This window comes from Dromaius novaehollandiae, chromosome W (genome assembly GCF_036370855.1).
Source record: "Dromaius novaehollandiae isolate bDroNov1 chromosome W, bDroNov1.hap1, whole genome shotgun sequence".
In the NCBI taxonomy this organism is placed as follows: domain Eukaryota; kingdom Metazoa; phylum Chordata; class Aves; order Casuariiformes; family Dromaiidae; genus Dromaius; species Dromaius novaehollandiae.
In genome coordinates, this window is record NC_088130.1 from 6,316,581 (window position 1) to 6,339,620 (window position 23,040).

At 40.7% G+C, this 23,040-nt stretch overlaps 1 protein-coding gene across 10 annotated transcripts in view; it reads right to left on the bottom strand.

Annotated features, from left to right (window-relative positions):
* The window catches only part of LOC135323515 (zinc finger protein 462-like), a 117,374-nt gene that overhangs the window by 86,879 nt on the left and 7,455 nt on the right, over nucleotides 1–23,040 (bottom strand). The window contains exon 1 of one of the 10 annotated variants that reach the window (XM_064500214.1): nucleotides 14,491–19,058. The exons of 8 other annotated variants lie outside the window; for them this stretch is intronic. The gene's annotated coding sequence lies outside the window, so the exon portion shown is untranslated. Of the gene's footprint in view, nucleotides 1–589; nucleotides 2,124–14,490; nucleotides 19,059–23,040 lie in introns of those variants that run through there. One more of the 10 variants, XM_064500213.1, reaches the window with a different exon arrangement.

Here is a 23,040-nt window from a genome sequence, read left to right on the forward strand (position 1 = left end):
TCCGCTTTTCGGACAACATGGGGAGAGGGCAGGAAGCTTCAGTCTTGGTCTAACTCCCTCCCCCCCTCGAGTTTAAACTACCAGAAATAAACTACAAAACACTACAGCAATGTGATTCACCAGTAACTAACCATAGACATTATAAAACATTCAAGAAATTGAACCTGAAATCTCACAATTAACACTGTAGGGGCATGCATTTTTCCCTGACACAGAAATCAGAATGTTTAAGAAGCACCAGTACATACAGCTGAGAACCTTTTACCACTGTTGACTAAATTACTAGTCAGATGCTTTATTCAGCTCATGTACATGTAGCTTCTGATCTTATTTGCTTCAGTTTGGGGATGATTTTTTTTTACTTTGTTTTTATAACACAAGATCCCAAGAAAAAAAAATGGGGGGGGGACTAACCAATCAAAACAATGGGAGCAATGGAAAAATTTACACATTTGAGAAATTGGAAAACTGAAGGCTACTCTAATTATAAAAAAAAGTCTCATCTTTCATTCGTAACATGAGAGAACTTGAAATAACAAGGGACTCCAAGAAAAAAATTCAACCCTCGATTATATGAAGGCAAACTTACTCAGTTCACAGATCTCTCAGTAATTTCTGGCCAAACTACTGGAATTCTTGGTCCTCTGAAGGTTGGCTTCAAAATTATTCCTCCAAGCTGGTATCAAAAATAAAATAAAATGAAATGCCAATAGGGCATTTTTTTTAAGCTGAGTTTTGATAGACACTCCATGGGTTGCAAATACCCATTCCCATATGGTTACTTGGCTCCAGTTCACAGAATTACAAAATGGTTGAGGTTGGAAGGGACCTCTGGAGATCATCTGGTCCAAACCCCCTGCTCAAGCAGGGTCACCTAGAGCACGTTGCCCAGGATTGTTTCCAGACAGCTTTTGAGTATCTCCAAGGAAGGAGACTCCACAACCTCTCGGGGCAACTTGTTCCAGTGCTCAGTCACCCTCACAGTAAAGTAGTTTTTACTTATGGTCAGACAGAACGGCCTGTGTTTCAGTTTGTGCCCGTTGCCTCTCGTCTTATCGCTGGGCACCACTGAAAAGAGTCTGACCCCATCCTCTCTACACTCTCCCTTCAGATACTTATACACATTGATAAGATCCCCCCCCTCAGCCTTCTCTTCTCCAGGCTGAACAGTCCCAGCTCTCTCAGCCTTTCCTCATAGGAGAGATGTTCTGGTCCCTTAATCATCTTAGTAGCCCTTTGCTGTTTTTATATAGAAAGTCTAAAGAAGATTTTTACTTTCAGTTATAGGTTTTACTATCAAATTCTCCATACCAGAGTCCAGCTGTTAACTGTATCACTTTTGAAACTCAGTTACATCCATGAGACAAGTACATTAGCAATTGTTATACATATTTACTGGAAGAAATGGGTGATATGTTATCCAATTTATTCTCATTTCAACTGATCCAAATGGAAATGAATAACATATTAGACTGTGAAACACCGCAGAAATTTTTAAGGAAAGAAATCTCAGAGACATGTTACAGTAGAGATCTGTAACAGAAATATTAAAATTGCTATGAATGAGGTATGAATGGAAATGTGTGTGTAAATCACCAGAAAGAATAACAGAACGAAGGGTTAAAAGAATGGCCTGTATTGATAAGGAAGGACACTGTTCCCAGGACACCATTCCCAGCAGTAACATTGAGGAATGTGGTGTTTCCATCAAGCCCACAAAGCCTGTGCTCTGATAAGACCCCAGCACAGACGGCTCGTCAGCAGAAGACCATGCATCCTAACATCAGGAGCATGGCAACAAGGTTGCAGCATATTACACATACCAGTCCTTTTCCCGTTAGCCCACCAGGAAAACGGACTATGGACATATTTCAAACAAACAAGGAAAGACAGACAATAGGCAGCAACCTGGCCTAAGCTTTATGGAGGCAGAAGTAAACAAGAGTCAGAGGCAAAGGGCCACCCTGTAACAGCTGATAACTCCTAAAGGGTAGAAAAGGTGTGTCCTAATGGACAGACAACGATCTGACTAGTTTGTTGTCACCAACCAGAAAGAACCCCAGAGACATGATAAGGACTTAACAGCTGGTGTCCCTTGTCCTCTGTGTCACACGCAAGTGATCCTGGCCAGACCACTTGGGCACATGTCTTGGTGCTTCCGAGTATATGGGTTTGAGAGTGTGAGTAGGTAAAAATCAACTTCCTTAGAGATTTTGTAAAAATATATATATATATATATATATATATCACTTTTCTCTTCCATAATTTCTCGCATGGGGTTTTCTTATGGTAATTTCCCTACATTTAAACAGTGGAGAACGTGAGAAAGGAAACATGTACAGTAGGTTTTTTGCAACTGTTTGAACCAGGTTGGATCTTTAGGGATCAACAGCTATTATTTGGAATAGCATAGGAGCCAACAGGCTAAGGGCTGCTTTACTTGTGAAAATAGCATGTGGGGTCTTTGGGATCGATTGCTACTTAAAAATTGAATAGCAGTTGAATCTACTGCTTGAATAAAGAATTATTAATAATCAAGCCTGATAGGCTAGTCCTGAAAGACTGATCTTCATTTTTAAATCTACTAGTAGGACTTCAGAGGATCAATTGCCAAGAAATATGTTTTTAAAAGTAACCCATTATCAGGGACCTAGTCCCTGGACTGAGAGGACCATACCAGATAATGCCTCTATATCTAATTTAAAGGCAGGTTTTAACAAAAACTGTATACCGTACAAGGTGGAAGAAGAGAAAAAAGTAATATCTGTTTTTTGGCTCCTCTGACACACCTTCCAAAAAGTTTTAGAAGGAAGAGAGAGGCTTGTACAGGAGAATCCCCAACTGTTAACAGAAATAGAACAACTAAAACAAGAAGTTCAAGCAGAAGAAATGCAATTTCTTGAACCAGATAATTTGGTTTACCAAAAAGTAATTCCATCTTTAAATAAAGCATTACAGCAGAAGCAAGGGATAGTTGCAGCTTTCAGTGTAAAACCTGCAGCGGGAGGCATTAACCCTCAGACTTTGAAGATTCTGGTATGATTCAGAGCTTCCTGGGTCCAGACCCACCATACTCTCCAGGAAAAATCTTCTCTCCCCTATATGCTCCTTCACAAAAATGGCTTTAAATGTTACCCAAAAAAACACACAAAAAAAGATAAAAAATGAGCAACAGGAGCAAGTTGCAGTAACAGCTGATTTTCTGAAACCCCAGCAGTTCCGAGTGAATGATTAGCAAGCTATTGCCAAAGCACTTGCAACTCCTATAAGATTAAGTAGTAGTTTTACTTAGAAACGAGCAAAAGCTTGCTTAAGAGTAAGACATTACCCAAGCATGTACAGGAACTGCAAATTGTAAACTAGACGTGCAGTTATTTTAAACTATACTTCCTAATTCAAAGTTATCACCACCACCAACCATGTTATATGCCCATAATCATTTTAATTGCTCATTAAAAAAAACTAGTCCAATGGGTGTAGTAAGTAAATACAAAGATCACGATCAACCACAGTAGTCATTTCATTCACCAACCTCAACTGAAATTCTGGAAAAGTGAATCACAAATATAGTAACCTAATGGCTGGGGTAAGGTATTACATTTCATTTTGCAAAATGATCCTCCATGGAATATCAACAGGAAGAGAAACGATTCAGGCTTAGTGCTGGCACTGTTAAATTCAATAATGTGCTTACAAGTAAGCGTACACAAGTATATGCATAAAAGGAGGGGTATCAAACAAAAGAAAAACAGACATTTGTAACAGAAGAACTAAGTGTTTTCAGTATTTAAAGTAGTTAAGAGTTGAAAGAATGGTGGGATACGCATGTGTATAAAATGGTGGGGGGTGAATAATACTCTAACTGAATTCAGATGGAATAAATTTTGAAAACCAAAAGTTAACACATTAATTACAATCATGCATTATAGGGTTAAAACCAGCACAAAACTATGACATTGTTTGAACAACTGAGATATGGTGGGACAGATTGCACAACTGCAATGCTGCGATGAACAGATACAGGCTCTTGAGGAAAGACAGGCAGGTAAGACGAGGAGGAGGGGTTACCCTCTACATGAAGGGGAAGCTCAGATATATGGAGCTCTTCTATGGGACAGATGAGAGTCTGGCTGAGAGCTTTTGGGCCATGATCAGAAGAGAGGCCAGGAAGGGTGACATCATGGTAGGAGTTTGTTACAGACCACCTGATCAGGGTGAGGGAGTGGACAAAACCTTCTTTAAACAACTCAAGGAAGTCTCTGAATCACAGACCCTGGTTCTCATGGGGGACTTCAACCTCCCCAACATCTGCTGAAAGTGCAACACAGTGGGACACAGTCAAGAAGATTTTTTGGAAGGTGTCAAGGATAATTTCTTGATACAGGTACTGTATCAAACAGGCCAAACAAGGTGACTTTAGGATAGCAGATTTCAACTTATTCAGGAAACTGGTAGGTAGGATCCCATGGGAGGCAGCTCTGAAGGGTAAAGGAGCTCAGGAAAGCTGGTGGGCCTTTAAGGACAGCATCCTCCAAGTGCAAGAATGGTCCATCCTGATACTCAGGGGAAAAAAAAAAAAGTAGAAGTATCAGGAGACAGGCTTGGCTAAGCAGGGAACTCAGGGTGGAGCACCAATGCAGAAAGGCAGCATACAGGAGATGGAAGCAGGGACAGGCTACAAAGGAGGTATTTAGAAACGTTGCCCAGGGATGTAGGGATTGCATCAGAAAAGCCAAAGCTCAGCTGGATGTGAGACTTGGAAGGGATGTCAAGGGTAACAAGAAGAGCTTCTACTAGTACATTAGTAATAAAAGGCTGAATAAGGAAAATGTGGGCTCAGGTATGGCTGAGGTACTCGGTTCCTTCTTTGCCTCAGGCTTTACCAACAAGGTCTCCCAGGCCTCTGCTTAGTGAAAGGGTTCAAGGATGAGCACTGCCAGCAGCGGATAAGGATTGAGTCAGGGATTACTTGAGAGAACTTGCCCCATACAAGACCATGGGACCCAACAGGCTGCATCCAAGGGTGCTCAGAGAACTAGCCACTGTCCTTGCAAGGCCACTTTCTATCATCATTGAAAGGTCACAGAGATTGGGGGAGGTTCTTGACAGCTAGAGAAAGATAAACCTTGCATCCATCTTAAAGAGGGAGGAAACACACAACATGACAATGACAGGCCGATCAGCCTCACTTCGGCCCCTGGGAAAATCATGGAATGAGTACTTTTGGAGCACATTTCTGGGCACATGAAGGAGATGATGACGACTAGAAAGTCAGGATGGATTTACCAAGGGTAAATCATGCCTGACTGACCTTATTGACTTCTGTGATGAAATAAGTAGATACGTGGACAAGTGGAGAACAGCACACGTCATTTACCTTGACTCTAGCAAGGTAACTTCCAAACTTCAACTTTTTTAAATTAAAATCAGATTGTAAACATGCTGCCATAGTTTAATCAAAAGACAAATTAAGACAGCATCATGCAAAGTATGATTTTTAGAGGTTGAAGCAGACGTTTCCAAATTCTAGCTGTCAGAAACTAAGTGAAGGTAGAGAACATGGACAACTGGGCCTCAGAACAAAGTAGATCAGGCTGGCCTATGACAGTTGTTTAGAAAACTCTCAAAAATTGGATGCTTTTGCCTCAAACACAATTATGTCTTTTTTATCCTCTGAATTACCTTCATGTTATCACGTTATTAATCCCTACATAAATCAAAAAGGTTCTAAGCATATGATGAGAAACTGAACAAGTGTCCAGTATAGAACTTTTTGAATATAGTTGAATATGTCCATTATTTCAGTTTTTGGATAAATTATGTGTGCTCTTGCATCTCTACTTTTCTGGAACACCTCAGTGGCACACCCCAGCCTCTCAACATTTTACAAATAGACATTGCCTTTCAAGAGACAGATGGACTAGCCCACCTATGAAAACTGATACAAAAGCCAAGAGCCAAGCAACTTAGCTTTTGTACCCTGTTCCTCAGTGTGTTTCCTATGTGGTACAATACAACTGAAAACAATGTGTTTGCAGTTTCTAATTTTCAACCAAGAGCAAAGTGTTAATTACCTCAAACAAACAAACAAAAAAATTGAATTCTAAGGACTTAGAGAAGTGCACTCCCCACATACTCAGGAGAGAAAGATGCCAGTAGGTGGTGCTGAAGAACATAGTAGCATACTACCTGGATGCCGTAGAACCAATGTAATTCCTTCTCATGCATCACAAATTACTACTTCTATCAGCTCTTTATAAAAAGGATGCGTTACCAGATTCACCCTAGGAGCAGACTCCTTTACTGGAGTTCTACCGGACTGAGATCTCTTTCTTGCCAAGGAAAGTCAGAGATGATATGAAGGGGGTCCTGCCAGTAACAAATCAGATGCAACAAGCTCAACTACACTGTTACACCATGAACCGAGGTGGGAGAGAGTAGAACTGACACTGAACAGAACTGAGAGATCATCATCTCCTGATGATTGTTTGCCCTTAAATGAACCCTAAAATGGACTTGTCAGAATAGTAGGGGGGTTTTTTTTGGTTTGTTTTTTAAAAACAGCAATCTGACTGTTTGCCCCAAAGTACATACTACACTCTGAACACTTAGGATGCTGTATGTAGCTGGTGAGTTGCATGCATGCATGGGGGAAGACCAGTGTTCGCAAGAAGCACAGTGGCAAAAGAAGCAAAGGCTAAATATAGCATACAAACTGGTGACAGAGCTAAATCACAAGAATACGTGAAATACAAATTATTATACAAGGACCACAGCTTAAACTGTCATAAACTGGAGCTATTCAGATTTATACTAGTTGAAGAGTACAGTTGCATCTTTCCAACTACAAGGGAAATGGCAATGTAGATGATTCCATAGAGAGGCCATCCATTTCCAGTAGGATTCCAACTGAGTGAACAGCCCAGACTGTTCAGCAACACCACTTGCTAATCAAGTGAATCTCCTCCCTGTTTATTCACCCAAAAGATGTGTACATGAGCTATATGAAATCAATGTATAGTCAATATTTTGAGGAGTTTTATTTACTTGACCCAACATCCCTTAACACTGACAAAGTTCATCTCACCACTATGGAGCAGTAAAAAAGCAGAACTTTAACGTGCTTTGGAGTCTGTCCCAGAGCTGGACAAATACTCAAAAAAATATTGTTTAATACTCATTTGAATAAAGACATGCATAATCTTTCTTTTTTTTTCCTGCAACAAGCATTAATTCAAGCATGGGTTCTTGTTTGAAAGAACATACGAGGAAAGTTCATTTACATTCATTTAGGACTTCATTGATGAAAGAATCTGTGACAAAAGTATTCAATCAGTCCTGCTGAAATCTCATTTTTCACTCTGCTGTTTATGGAACACCAAAAGTTAACAAGACAATGTGATGCAACTCAGGTTTCCATTTATGTACTACAAATAAACCATTTAAGATACAGTAAAACAGCAGAAGTGACTGTATCACAAAGACAAAAGACTGAAATATTTCCCTGGTTTTCAAACAGCTTCAAATTATTGAACAGACTCTGAAGACTCATAACTCATTGGTAATATGTGAGGAACAAAAAGTCACAATTAAATATACTGAGTAGCATTATCTAACACTCTATGTATATTCTGTGCAGTTGCTACCCACTTATTTGAATGACATAGGTTAAGCCCACACTGTGGTAGGCTCTGTGTGAAATACAAGCTAAGTGAGCGTCTTTACCATGAAGAGTCTTACTCCTTCAACTAATCAGACAGAAGCACAGATTGGTAAAGTGGCCTGGCTCCAAATCACACAGCTGGTCTCTGGCAGAGCCAGCAGCATAACATGTGTTTCCAGATTCCAACCCCTCCCTGTTACACCACTCTACTTTTCTGTGCCAGTATGTCCAAAATCTCAACATTAACTTAACACAACAGTTACAAATGGAAGGTTCTGCAGCACACTGCAAGTTTACAGTTTGGCAGCAGGTAGGCAAATCATACACCATATACAAGGAAAGAACCTATATCCTTTACTAATCACCCACCAAAACAAGACTGCTGTAACCCAAACTGCTCAATCCTTTTACTCTGTTGTCAAACTCTTCTAACAATTAGACAACACATTCATTTTTCTGCTGTCTAGCAAAATTCAGGGCCAGGGAGGGGGATCAAAACTTATTAGAAATATCAAAGAGGGATCTTGTTTATAGCTTGCTTTTTTTTTGTTTTAATACAAAAATATTCATAAGAATACCCTAGATCTTCCTAAATGACTTCTGTAAGTAGGACAACATTTCAGGGGAGATTCCTGATGACTGGAAAAAGATGAACATCACACCCATCTTCAAGAAGGGGGATCCAGGGAACTAACCTCAGTCCCTGGGAAAGTTATGAAGCAAATTCTCCCGGAAGCCATGCCCAGGCATATGGAGAACAAGAAGATGATTGGGAGCAGCCAGCATAGATTTACCAAGGGCAAGTCAGGCCTGACTAACCTGATAGCCTTCTATGATAAAATGACTGGAGCTGCAGGAAACAGCATGAAGAATGCCCAACAGTCATCTGGCTTTACTACTTATTAGCCCTCTTGAGGAGGGGCCTCCCACACTCTTTACAACCTGGTATCTGAGAGTGCAAAAGTATTACATTTCTTCCTTTCTTTTTGAGGAACAAGACTCCCTTTTCAGTTTTTGTTGTCTGTTACTCTGAACTCAGTAATGGATATAACTGTGGTAAGTCAAGATTGTGCGTGTGTCGCATGTGGTGTGTGTCACGTGTGTGGCGCGCATGTCACGTGTGTGGCACACGTGCGTGTGGCACGCATTGTGCGTGTCATGTGTCATGTATGTCATGCACATGTCATGTCTGTGTCATGTCACACGCATGTCATCTCGTGGGTCACGTGTCATGCGGGTGTGTCATGGGTGGGGGCATGTCATGGTCATGGGTGTCGTGTTGTGGGTGTGTGTGTCTCGTGTGGGTATCATCTATCGTGCGTGCGTCTGTCGTGTGCGTCTGTCATGTGTTCTGTGTCGCCTGTCGCATCTCTGTCTTAACGCGCCGTGTCGTGTCTGTTGTGTGTCACGTGATGTCCATTGTGTCGTGTGCGTCGGGTGCATGTCGTGTGCATGTACCGTGTGTTGTGTGCAATGTCATGTGTTGTGTGCATGTCACTTATATGTCATGTGCATCGTGTGCGTTATGCATGTCATGCGTGTCATGTGCGTGTCACATCGTGTGCATTATGCGTGTCACGTGCATCACATACGTGTGCGTCGTGTGCATGTCGTGTGCGTCATGTGCATGTCGTGTGCGTCATGTGTCAGGTGTGTCATGTGTGTTGTCACGTGCGTCGTGCGCATCGTGTCGATCTCATGTCGTCTCGTGCTGTGTATGTCATATGTCTCATGTGTCTTGAGTCTCGTGTGTGCTTTGTGTGTATGTCGTGTCATGTCTCGTCTCGTGTCGAGTCTCGTGTGCGCTTTGTCATGTGTTGTCTCGTGTCGTGTCGTCTGTCATGTGTCGTGTTCTGTGCGTACGTTGTGCATGTGCGTGTCGTCTGCATCCGTGCCATGTCACGTATCACGTGTGCGTGCTATGTGCGTCATGCGCGTCACACGTCTGTCGCATCGTGTCACATGTGCATCACGTCACACGTCGTGTTGTGTGCATCATGTATCGTGTGTCATGTCGTGCGCGTCACGTATCGTGTGTTGTGTCATGTCGTGCATGTTGCATCGATTGTCGTGTCACGTCATGTGCGTCACGTGTGCGGGGCACGTGTGCATCACGTGTCATGTATTGTATCATGTGTCATGTCGTATCATGTGCCTGTCGTGTCATCTGTCAAGTGTCCTGTCGTGTCTTGTCATGTGTCATGTTGTGTCTGTTGTGTCACGTGCCGCATGTCATGTCATGTGTTGCGTGTCATGTCATGCATGTGTCGTACACGTCATGGGTGTGTCAAGTGTGGGTGTCGTGTGTGCCATGTGCATGTGTCGTGGGTGGGCTGTCATGTGTGTCATGTCACGTGTGTGTCGTGGGTGGCGTGGGGGTGTCGCGGGGGTGTCCCATGCCGCGCCATGTGCCACATGTGTCGTGTCACGTCACGTGTGTCGTGGGTGGGGGTGTCATGTGTCGTGGGTGTCGCATGCGCGTCGTGCATGGGTGTCGTGTGCGTGTGGGTGGGTCGTGTCATGGGTGTCGTGTGGGCGTCGTGTGCGCATGTGGGTGTGTCGAGGGGGTGTGTCGAGGGGGTGGGGGTGTGTGGGGTGTCGCGTCTCGTGGGTGTGTCGTGTGCCGTGTCGTGTCTGTGCCGTGCAGGTCTCGTGTCGCATGGGTCGCCTGTGTCATGTGTACATGCTATATCTGGATCCTCAGAAAGGCAGCCTGATATTTTATTTTTAAACTTAAGCTCCTGTTGCACAGCTCTACATGTAATAGCTCCAGTTCTGAAGGTTGAAAACTGATAGCAGAGTATCCACAGAAAAACAAAGCTACACAAGTCAACACCACCAAGCAGAACAGGAGCAAAGTTCTCTCCTAAACATTTCTTCCCCTCAAAAACAAGAGATGACAGAAAGATTAAGTCATGAGCATCATTCCACCCTCTTGCTCCTCTACCTTATTAGCTACAGAATTTTTTGCAAGCCTTGGTACTTGCTATGCTTTTAGAGATTTTAGATCTCCAATTTTTATTTCTAGAAATTTGATGGAGTTCTGCCAATTAAGGTCAGATCCTCTGCTGGGATAAAGTGGCACAGTACTTATTAGAGCCTTTTATTGTTAAGTGGAGGGTTAAAATAGGAAAAAGTTGTTCCTTACCTCAAAGCAGAACCTGCAATGTAACTCTAAGGTCTCAGAAGGTGAAGGAGGCAGAACCAGACCTGTTAATCATAGTATTGATGCTAAGGTTCACCCTCTTTGAAGAGCCTACCTTTCAAACGTGTTCCAAAGCTGACAAACTAACTTGTATCATATACCTCTAGCCACCTGCAGTATTGAGATCATTTTGGCAATGAAGCTTTGCTGTCAAAAACAAAAAACCACTGAGCACATGGAGCTATATTTGTAGACTGGAATACTAGAAGGAAACATTAAAGTAAAAGACAAAAAAAGGTTCCTTTACAACTTCTCTCTGTAAGTAGAGATTTTATAAGTAGTACAGGAGAGAAGCAGGGAAGGAATAGGTTGAAGAGTTTTTACTTCCTTGTCTTAACCTTATTCTGCATTTCACAATGTAAGACAGCCATTGATCCGAGCATTACTCATGGGTTAAAATAATCACTCATTCAAAAACCAAGAAACACAAGGGAAAACTCAGACCCCTTCCCCCTTCTTCATTCCAGAGTTCCTTTGTTCTTTCATTTTCTCTAACTCCTTCAATTAGATTATTGCAATACAATATTCCAAATCCTGAAAACAATCCCCCAAAATTGAAACAACAAGGTAAAACCCTGAATATTTTGTCAATTTGAGAATCATAACTCTCTTTCCTCCTGCTGAGATAATTGCTTTATAAAAAGGAAAGGGGAAAAAAAAGAATATAAAAAATATACAGTAAGGCTTTTACTACAGCGTGACCTCCAGAACCATGCTAGCGTATCATTTTTCTCAGTAACAGACTTGTTTGCACCACAGTTGCTAAAAAACAAACAAAAAAAACCCAGAGAATCTGAAGAGTCAGCTCACATTCAAAGCCCTTGATTAATAGGAATAACAGACAAAAAGAGTTGGTCTCTAGATTTCCTAGATATCTTTCATAACAGACAAAAGTCTCAGATTTTGAGAGGTGTCTGACAGGTAACAAACATTAGTACTGATAAGATGAAGTCTTTTAGATATGTGTAAAATGCTCTTATAATAGAAGTGATTTTATATATATATATATATATATATATAAAGTTTGGTCGCTCCAGGAAAATGACATGTTGTTGAATTCTACTTGGGTTTTTATGCAACAATGACCTATGATAACTGCAGGACCGAAGTCTCCAGATCGTATCTGTAAAACCAAGACTGAAGTTTGGGGTGACCATTACTGTCCTTTAGAAACAGCAATCCAAAAGGCTACAACAGTGCTGCCAGGACTACAGATACCCTGTTCTATTTCTTCTTTTCCACTATGAAAATGAGACAACAGGAAAGCATGTAAATCCGTATGAGGAAGGCAGCTTTCACCAACCATGCTCACAGATTCTACTTTGAGAACAAAATGCAAATCATTCCTATAGTTTCAAGCCTACGTTGGGGGGGGGGGGGGAATAATCAGGGAGATCATAAAACAGACACAAGCCTGCAGTCAGCCTTATTATTTCACTTGACTGATATCTACTTCTCTGGGTAGGCAGACCTTGCTACACTAGGGGAAAAGGAATTTTGAGTAGGTTTTTGGTAAATCTCAATTGCCTACTTAGACCCTTTACCTCACAAACATTATGGCATTTCCACCCTCTATTCTTTAAAACAACTTATCCCTGACCTGACACAAGATAGGAAGGTGAGGATCATTCTACCTAATGTTCACTGTCTACAGCTAGACAGCTGTCCATGTCTAACCTAACATTAACAGTCTAAAGTATTAGGCATCTAGATTAGGGTAGGATGAGTCACTTTTTAGAAGTGTCTGTCTCCCATCATCACATATAGAGAGAGCCTAGACTCATCTTAGACTTGATGCCTTACTTTTCTCTGAGTCCATAAATTATTCCGATGGTTCATAATCTTCTTCCACTATTAAATTAGAAGAACTATTTATATAGCAACCATTTTCTAGTATTACATTCCAGCTACTGCATCTTGTTATAGCTTGGTACAGATTCCTATATTATCAGGCATAGCCTGGCAAAGTAACTACTTTTAGCCCTCTAAATGTCACTTCTAAAAGTCTTTGAAAAGCTAAAGAGACTGAACTTTCTTAAGGCTCTTACTCTGAAGCATAATTTTCCAGACTTCATACCACTGCTATGTTTTTGTTCTTGAATCCCCAGCATTTCCACCCTATTTTTAAAAAAGGGCTGACTTCACAAATGGATTCGGTATCCCAGGAAGAACACAGATATCTCAGGAAGAATACAGATAGGTAAGCTAGATGAGAATACCTCCTTCTGTTGAACATATCTCTATTTATACAACTAAATGCTATGTTAAGTCCATTTATCCATTCTAACCATTTTGAATGATCTCTACTACTTCTCAGTATCACTGATTTATGAGGAAGTCAGGACTCCCGAAATCCACATAGGATATAAAGTGAAGTCATTTCTTGAGCAAGTCACAGAATTTTTTGCTTCAAATTTTCTATCCATTAAAGATATAGACTGAACAAAGAGCTTCTATGCCAGTAGTTTATATTTAAAAATAAAACAAGCTTAGAGGACAGAAGAAAAGAGAAGTATTTTTAAATGCTGTCAGACACCCTTCTCGTCTAACCAGTAGAATGCTTTTGTTTGCAGTAGAACACTTTTGTTTTCAGTAGAACTGCAAAAGAAAGTACAGAAAGGTCCAAAAGAAAAACAAAGACCCTTGCTTTTCTCTGTAGGATTAAAGCCATCTCAAAGCCAGAACACTGATGTTATTTGTCAGCATTTACTTTGGTCACACAAAACCCCAAAAATCTTTTCTGGTGCCAGAAAAGCAAATAGCCAGCAAAATTTAGGTTTCACTTGTGCTTTCTGTACAAGGTCTTCTGTTTCCACAGTCCCCCTTTTCTGAAGCTGCAAAAGCAGATGACTCAATCTTGATGATCCCCAAGGAATTGACTCAAATACTTGATCCCACGGGGGGGGGGGGGGGGGGAAAGAAAGGCACAAAAAGATGTTGGACTGTGATTTAAAGATCGTGCAAATGTGTTTTGATAATTTCCCCTCTTCAGCCTTCTTCCCCTTTCAGAAAAAAAAAGTACTATTTCAGTTCCAATAGCCCATTGTTACATTTTCCTATTACAAGCTTATCCACATGTCAGTTCAGAAAACTTCCAGAACTCCTGTTTGCTTACTCTCTTGCCATAGTGCCACAGAATAGAAATTAGCATATTCCTTTAGAAGCTGTATTCAATCTCCCTTTCTTATCAGTGAGTTTGCACCCTTGAGACAATGGATAAGAGAAAGCAGAGCATTTCCTCCATTCATTTACTCAACCTGCTGAAGTCAGATCCTTCTGATCTTGCAGCAGTAGCATTATCCTTTGTTCTGATTAGGTTGCACAAATAGCTGTGCTTGTGTCAGTCCCTACAGCAGAGGTTTTTTCCATGACCAATATGAGTACAGCTCACACAATACATCATACCCTAGTTCTATAAAAATACCATTCAGCATTAAGAATTGGGGAAGGACATAAGGGAAAACTCCATCACACTCAGCCATGACTTGTATCCTGACCCTATCCACCAAAATTTTCATCTGGCCCAGAGTAACAAGATGCACATGAAGGGTATCACTGAGTCAAAGCAGCTCTAGGAGCAAATCCCAATCAGGAGCGACTAACAGCTCCCAAGAGGTCTTACCATTTCTCTGATGCACTACCCCCATGCTGATCAGCAACAGCTGCCTTTAGAGATACTGCCAGTTCACTTCCCACAGCTAGGAATTTGGCTGGACCAGCAGCTCCCACAGTAGCACCTCCACCTGTCAGATGACATGCCTTTGCCTAAAACTTGCACCTGGACTGCTTGTAAGCCATCTGCAACTGAAGAGACACAGGTTAGCCACTGCCACGTTATATGAATATTCAAAGTAATAGGTCTGGTAAATAGTTCATTTTCCCATACTGACAGCAGAGTACCAAATCGCCACATCTACTGATACTGCTGTGAGCTCTCAAAAGGTTACAAAGGATAGCTTTACTTTTCCCTTCCCCCTCTCTTGCCATAATACACACTACTTATGAAACAGCTGTTTTCACACACCCTCCTTTTTCCTAGTAAATAAAATCATATTAACCAGAAAACACAACCCATAGGTTCTTCAGAACTTCAGTCTGTCACAAAGTACTCACTCAGGTTGGAGATTAAACTTTATCTACCACCTTCAAATTTTCCTGTATTTTTGCTCAAGTTTGAATGTGTATGCTCTATTGTATTTATCAAGGTAAAAGTTTGAATCCACAATCCACACTTTCGGCTTCTAGCCAGACTTCAAACAGAAAAAGATTTGCTAATTTATGGTTTCCTGGGGGGGGGGGGGAAGCAGATCTCCTGCCTTTAACCAAATCTAATCTCATCAAATCTTTCCTCACAACTATAATTTCATTCCAAGTCCTTCACTCACTAACTTTAGCTTCGCACACACAGCACAGAGAATTACTCATACAAACCTTTTGTACAAGGCAAGTGTGAAAAAAATTAAATATATGGGTCTAAAAAATATTCCTGGGTTTGCAACTAGAATCAGTAAGTAGTTCCATGAAGATATTGCTGGTTTTAGTTAAAATACTTTCACAAATGCAATAGTATTATATGATTTGTTTCATAAAGGCTTTGACTTTCCTGCTATTACCCCAGTCTCGTTTTAACATGTAATTTATATTAGAATGTGTTCCAGGAAGCATATGGCAATAGAACTAGGTCAACCATTAACCAAATAACAGGAAGCTGCTCTGCAAAGCACACCCTTCAAAACCTTGCTTAATGAGCTAGCTCTTCAGAATGTGTCCTTCAGTAAGGTTGAAGCTAACATTCCAATGGATTTTCTTTAAAGCTACAAGGTCACCCAAGTTAGAAGGCCTCTGGTACAAACCAGTACCACACTTTTCAAACTTGAAATAAGTCAATTATCAAGCCATGTGACTATAATCAAATGTACAACATTAACATTGGTCTTCTGATGCCCTCAAAGATGGATACTGACTCTTATCTTTTTATATCATTGTCTCCACAGATTTTGAAGCCGTTTTATTTATCCAAAGAAAGAAAACAAAAAATTCTCTTATTATTCTCATTATTATTTTTATTGCAGGTAGCAGATCTGTTTCCCCATCATTTCTAACAGGTGTGTTGGGATTACGTATAAATCAGTTTCATCAGGAGTTCACATGGTCATTCATGAAGATATCCACTGACAAATATTACTGGCTTACAGTACCAGATGACAGAAACACACAAAACATGACCAACATTCTCACTTACAGGATTACTGCACAAACCTACCAGGGTCTCCAAACCCAAGAACTTCCCTAACATCTGATACTTATGAGATGAGAACTCAAGTCCATCTCTCCAGTGCTAGATCCTGGATCCTGCTAGTCTCCCAAATAATAATTCTAGTTCCTAATCATCAAACAGAAAATGATGATGCATCCATTATGACAGAGAAAACAGAGCATGCGTGTGTGTTTGCATGCACACAATCATACTTTCCTGCGGATTGCTTTGTATCTTAAGCAACAGCTCTTGCTGAGACAGGCTAACTCAATGGAAGACTGCCAAGCCTGCTGTGATGAGATTATCTTCTTAGTAGTTATTTGTTGAAGATAGTTTATTACAAATAGCACCTTTTTGGTATGAAAAAGTCAAGAACTATGCATTTTCTTTGCACTGTAGAGATGTTCTGATTTGGATGAGAAAAGATACAGACAAAATCTGGAAGCATTACTCATTTACATATGAAGAAACACTTCTGATGAGAATTCAACCAGTGTGCTCTAAAAATTGTCCAATACTGCTAAAATAAATAAATAAATAAAGGTTACCAACTATTAGAAAATGAAGTCTGCAAGGAAAATTATATAGACAGGCACAACAGAGCAACCATAACTTAAAAAAAAAGTTATGTCTCTTGATGATATCCTTGATACTTCCTAATGCTGAAATAGATAACTCCATGTTGTTGTAGCTATGTAACCAAGAAAAAGTCCTGCCTTGAGAGATGACATTCAAATTCCACACAACTCTTCAGTGCCATTTCTTCACGAGTTTCAAAAACAGCTACAAGTGCACCATGTGCACAAGTGCTAGACTTAGAAAGCTTCAACCAAAACTCTCCTGAATGGGGCCAGTGGAACAACTAGGAAGGTGTAGTGATGAAGTTACTGCAGAACTGAACAGTCTTCATAGACAAGCCATGTTTTATATGCATTCCTTCTTCCCATCACCAAATTGTTACTGGGAAAACATACCTGTAGGTTGATTAATCCAGTCATTCAGCTCTTAGGAGCATATGAAGAAAGTCATACTTTTGCAGAGCTACCACAGAACAGCATTTAAGATGAGGATTCAATCAAAGGGAACTGTAATATTATTCTTTGAAAATCCTGCAGAATAGGCAACAAATTGCAAGAGTTCTGGTTACGAAGTACTGCTCTGCCATGCCTGTCAGGGAGTAAGCTCTAGTATACTAGAGCTTCCCAAGCTTCAAGTACAGGAAGATGTCCCCGAACTCAGGGGAAAATAATAATAATTATAATAACAACCAAAAAAGTCTCCCACTGAGCTGACAAAAGACAAATCACTGGATTTTTTTTAAGACTCAGAAGTTCACAGAATGTCTGGGAAGTTTATTTATGAACTCTTCCTCTGCAGATTTAGACACTCCAGTAACAGTATTTGGTTCATAAAAATTGGTGCCATGGTTAATTTAGTTTTAATCGAATAGAAAAAAGAAATTCTAAGTAATAGGACATTCCTGCTAAGAAGAAAGCAGAGACAACTGCAATACATTTCTATGGTTTCTTAGTAGTTACATAATTACAAAGTCTATGCAAGTATCACTTGCAGTATTTCATACTGTTCTTTGTTTCACAGCTACAGTATAATGCTCTCAGCAGCTTTTGAGCAAACTGTCTCTGCACTAAAGCCAAAAGGCTCCACAATGAATCTTCATCTGAAGCTCAGGACTTCCACATGGCTGAACTCTTCTTTCTCCAGATTTGCTTAGCACTTCAGCCTTCCCCCACCCCTTTTATAATCCATCAGACATGCTTTTGGAGTGAACTTATCTTGCTTAAAAAAAAAAGTTCAAAAAGAAAAAAAAATTAAACTCTGCTGGGCTGAAATTTTCAGATGACAAAGTGGAAGGCAATCATTTAATAACTGAGTATGAAAGCAACGACAAGATGCGGAGGAGAAAAAAAAAAAATCTACTTAGGCTTCCTGCACTGGCATGAAATGGCTTGCTTTCCTTCTTACTGCCAGCTCCCACGCTTCATGTTGACATTACACATCCTGTACTGTAGGTCCATCCCCATGCTGCTGCTTGCCCAAAAGAATTATCTCCTGCATCACAGCCATGGTAACAGATCTGCTGGCTCTGCAGATCTGAAAGTACCATTTCAATGCTTAATACACGCAGCAACTGGACGCATTGCCACAAACCAACCCAGAATATCTGTTTTTCTCAGCATTGCACTACTCAGCCTAACCTTCTGTTAACCAGATGGCCTGTTCTCCCCTTGGGATCAAGCCATTAAACTTTATTTTATTAAATTCTATCAAAACGCAGGGACAGTTTACAGCAGTATGTCTAGTTCATCTCCAACAGGGAGTTGCTAAGATGAAAATGACAAAGATAACTGGAAACACTGCTTCACACCAACAGAGAACAAGACCTTTTGGAGTAAATATTTAAATCATCTGCCAGATGAAGTAAAGTAGCAGGGTGAACCACATGGATAGCAACTTGTATTATGTACACATATGCAAATTCAGAGTCTTCTCATCATAAATGGGCCTAGGCTGCATTTTCCCTAATCCAAAGCAACTACATCTTGAACAGACAATTACCACATCATTATCTATTACCATTCAAACCAACCTCTTGTGGGAAAAAAAAAATACACACACCCCCCAAAAGCTTAGGTTCTCCAAAACATCATGATAGGCAATAGGGCTCCAAAATAAATGAACATCATCTACAGGCAGCACAGCAAATAGAACATTCTCACTAGAACACTCTCAAACTCTATGATATACCTCAGAGACACACCATCACTAACCGAAGTCTAACTTAAAGTATTTATCACATACATGCGCCCCCAATCAAAATACAAAGAGTGAGAATGAAAAGCAGCAGCATGTGAATGGAAGTGAAAGAATTATCTAGTTCATTAGCACTCATTGGCTCTTACAAATGAACTACAACCATGCCCTCACAACCACAAATGAGCAACTCATGTACTGTAAAGTGGTAGCTGTTAAAAAAGCAAAGATATCTCATATTTAAAATGCCATTTCCAAATGCCTCACTGAAAACTTCAAGATAATCAGTCCATGTAGCTAAGGATCTGATCCTCTGAATGTTTACTCACATGAGTAATTGCAGTGAAATTCAAAATCAAATCACAGGGACTATTCACAGGAATAAGCTTTTGCAGGATAAGGACTTCAGCCCCCATCTTTATCTGCCAAACGTACTATGGTAACAAGAATAGACAATGGTATCTGAGGACTGACCTAATAAAAATCCTTTGTTAAAGATCCTAACAGTGGCAGTGACAATTTATTTAATAAAGCATATGCACTGGCACACAAAACTAAATCCCAGAAATGTAAGAAGAGTCCTGTATAGGTTGCAGTTTCACTGCCTTCCAAAGAAAATAGCAGGCCAATCCATATAATATCTAATCATAAAAATCTATTCCTCGTGGCTACCACTACCCTGCAGTGCTTCCAAAGCAGGGCTGGATTCACTGCTCAGTTTGCTGCGAGCATACATTTGTTAGATGAGGTTCCCTCAACCTAAAGCTCCTAATCTCTGCAGGGCTGGGATCTCAAAAGTGTTCACACAAATATGAGAGCATTGCTTTTATCCAGTTTCCCCCACTGTCTTGGCCTACTGAGCTGGCATCGCTCGAGCAGTTAGGCCAATGTCAGAGGCCCACAATTTGATCTTCGGTGTGTTACTCTGTAGTTATTAGGGATATAACTTTTGTTAGATAAAGCACAATTAGGCAGGTGTTATGAAAAAACACATAACTGGCAGAAAGAGCAGAACTAAACTTACATAAGAATATTTGCCTGGTAACTCGCTACACCAGTCAACAAGCAACAGCTGGGAGCAGTCCACCAACCAGTAAAGATCAAACAATCTGGAAGGTGCTCTCCACCTCATAAACCTCATCCACCTCAGCCCGAAGGGGAGCAGCACAACTCTACCTTCAGGGATGCCTGACTGCAAAGGACCTCTAAGGGACCCCTGGGACCAAGCTTGTGTGGCCAAAACCAACACACTCAGCACCCTACTCCTCCTGACTACTGACAACTGCTGCTCCTGTCAGCGAGGAAAGGGGAAGTAGAGATAACCACTTTTCTGTAGCTTTGTAGTGTTCTTTGCATTATTAACCACTCTTTCACAGAGGCAATAAATATCCCAACTCCTTCATACGGATCCAATTATTGCATAGTAATTAATATGTGTGTTTAGTCTGTCCTGACCTAAACCGCAACTCCTACATAGCTAAGTACTGACATGAAAAGAGGTCACAAACCACTCTTAGCATCCCTTAGGCAATTTAAAGAAAAATCATTTTTTTTTTTAGTCGGCCATTATTAGAAATGTCACTTGGACATGAATTTCCCTCCAATTTGGATGTCAACAGATCAGTAGGCATTGCCCTCAGTCCGTAAGCAGGCTGCTTATTTCACCTGCAAAGAGGATTAGATGTCTTCAGTGTATCAAGGTAGCAAGTGTAAAAATAGACAGTGTGGCATTTTACCTCCATCCATCTTGAAAAACACACCCTACTCTTTGAGGAAATGTTAATATCTCATTTAAGTTACTACCTCATCATCATATGACTAAACTCCACTGCCAGGACACAGGAGAAATTCAGTATATGGTAATAGGCCCTTCGAAAAGTCATTTCACAATCTGAAGCATCATCGATCCTTCAAACACATTAAAAATAGATTGTTCACACCCTTGACATCTCAGCAGCCCATCTGATATTACAGTACAATATTAGCAAACCTAAGTAGACATGAATTCTTAAAATAAGTACAGATACAACCATAACACCAGCAAGTAAATTATACTCACATAAACCACTGAAGTGACATGGGTGAACCTATGGAAGCACTGAAGAATCATGGAGGACAACCGGCATTTTCATATTCATTTGCAAGAAAACACCACATGCAAGGTTTGGTCAATCTACCCATCACAGAATCACAGAATAGTTGGGGTTGGAAAGGACCTCTGGAGATCATCTGGTCCAACCCCCCTGCTCAAGCAGAGTCAGCTAAAGTAGGTTGCCCAGGACTGCATCTAGTAGGGTTTTGAATAGCTCCAAGGATGGAGACTCCACAACCTCTCTGGGCAACCTGTTCCAGTGTTTGACCAACATCCTGCCAAGCAACTTCTGACTCAAGGCTTTGTCTTGAATGACATTTTCTGATTATGACATCAGCAGTTTTGATGTGATTCCTTGGAAGCACAGCACATGGAAAAGCTTGTAACCTCCCTGTGGAAGTGATGCAGAACGTTTACAGAGAGGGTGTGAAATGGAAAAATCATTGTAGTACATTATCACCTCTGTAATCTGATCATTTAAAAATAATTCAGGTTTATTCATGCAGCTGGGAGACCCAAATACATTGGCTCACACTTTCAGCAGCTCTAGTGAGTTATACCCTTGGAGTAAGAGAATCCAAAGTGTCCTATGTGAGAGCAGAGAATCTGATGTCAGAACCCTCATGCTCTTGAGAAACGAGAGCTTTTTCTTGACCTAACAGAATGAGGCCCGGGAAACCAATAGCTTATATAGGCAGCTACCACCTTTGAAGGGTTAAATACAGGATTCCAACAAACCCTGAGCCAAGAGGCTCACATATGCTGATTCGCATAATGGCTTTCAGTTACATTTACCTCCCAAAGGCCTGATGAAGTCCTACCCTCCCTAGGTCACTGTACTATTGCACAGTCCTGTTTTACACCCCATGCTTGATCATAGACAAGAGAACATAACCTCTATATGACCTGACAGCTGAAAGGCAACATGCTGTCTCCCTACTCCACTCCTCCCACCAATAGACCAAAGGAAATAGGTCCACACTGACTTCAAATTACATGAATTCAGCTTTTAGGATGCACTCCTGGCCAATAACCCAAACCCCTTCTTGCACTGCTGTGAGATCTGGCTGTTACAACTGTATGAGAAGATAGTAACAATTCAGCAGTTGGGAGCTAATTAACTAGACTGAGAGCTGTCTGGCTACTCTCCATTTTCTATTAGCCATTTGTTAACATTTTTACACTTGTCAAGTTCTTTAACTGGGCATAATAGAAGCATGGATTTCAGAGCACACCAACACTCAAAGCTCTATATCCTACAGCCAAAACCACCCAAATGTAGACAAGCAAAGGAAAAAAAATGAAATGCAAGATAGGAGCTTCTAATTAACCAAGGCAAGAGAAACTATTCCTTATTTATTTATATTGCCATTTATTTATTTTTCTGACTATTGTTCATACAACACACACAAAAAATAGATTCCAGTAGGATGAAAGACACTTTATGGTTGTTTCCCTCCTAGGTTTTATTGCATTACCAACTAAACTACATAGATATTGTATATGGTTAGTCTCCTCTTCCATACACACCATAGTCAGCAACATATCAGAGAAATGATAATCAGTCAGAATGAACAAAGTGACAGTTTTCTCCATTCCCAGATCTCCAGGTATTTTGCAAACAATGGACCAGATCTGCCACTCTCACTAACCAGAACCACACTCGGGGGGGGGGGGGGGGGGTCTTTTTTTTTTTTTTTTTTCTCCTCTCTCTCCCCCAAACACACAAAGCAATAGAATCCAGCATCATGGCCTTCATTTCCAGTAGTCCTCTGAAATCCTATCTTATGCCTATTTTGCTGCTGGGGAACATGGGGTTTAAGGAATGCAATGAGTTAAGAGCAAGTTTTCTAAAGGTGACCACTAATTCTTAAGTCTCTTAGGTGGTTGGTCAGAGACCTTTAAAACCCAATATGAAGAGAGCCACATGCCCACAATTCCGGCTGAATCTGACAGGACCTGAAGAATCCCAAGCTTAAGTTTAAATCGATAAATGTTCAGAGGCCACTCCAAATTCTGGACATAAGCAATTTGTCCAACACAATACAAGT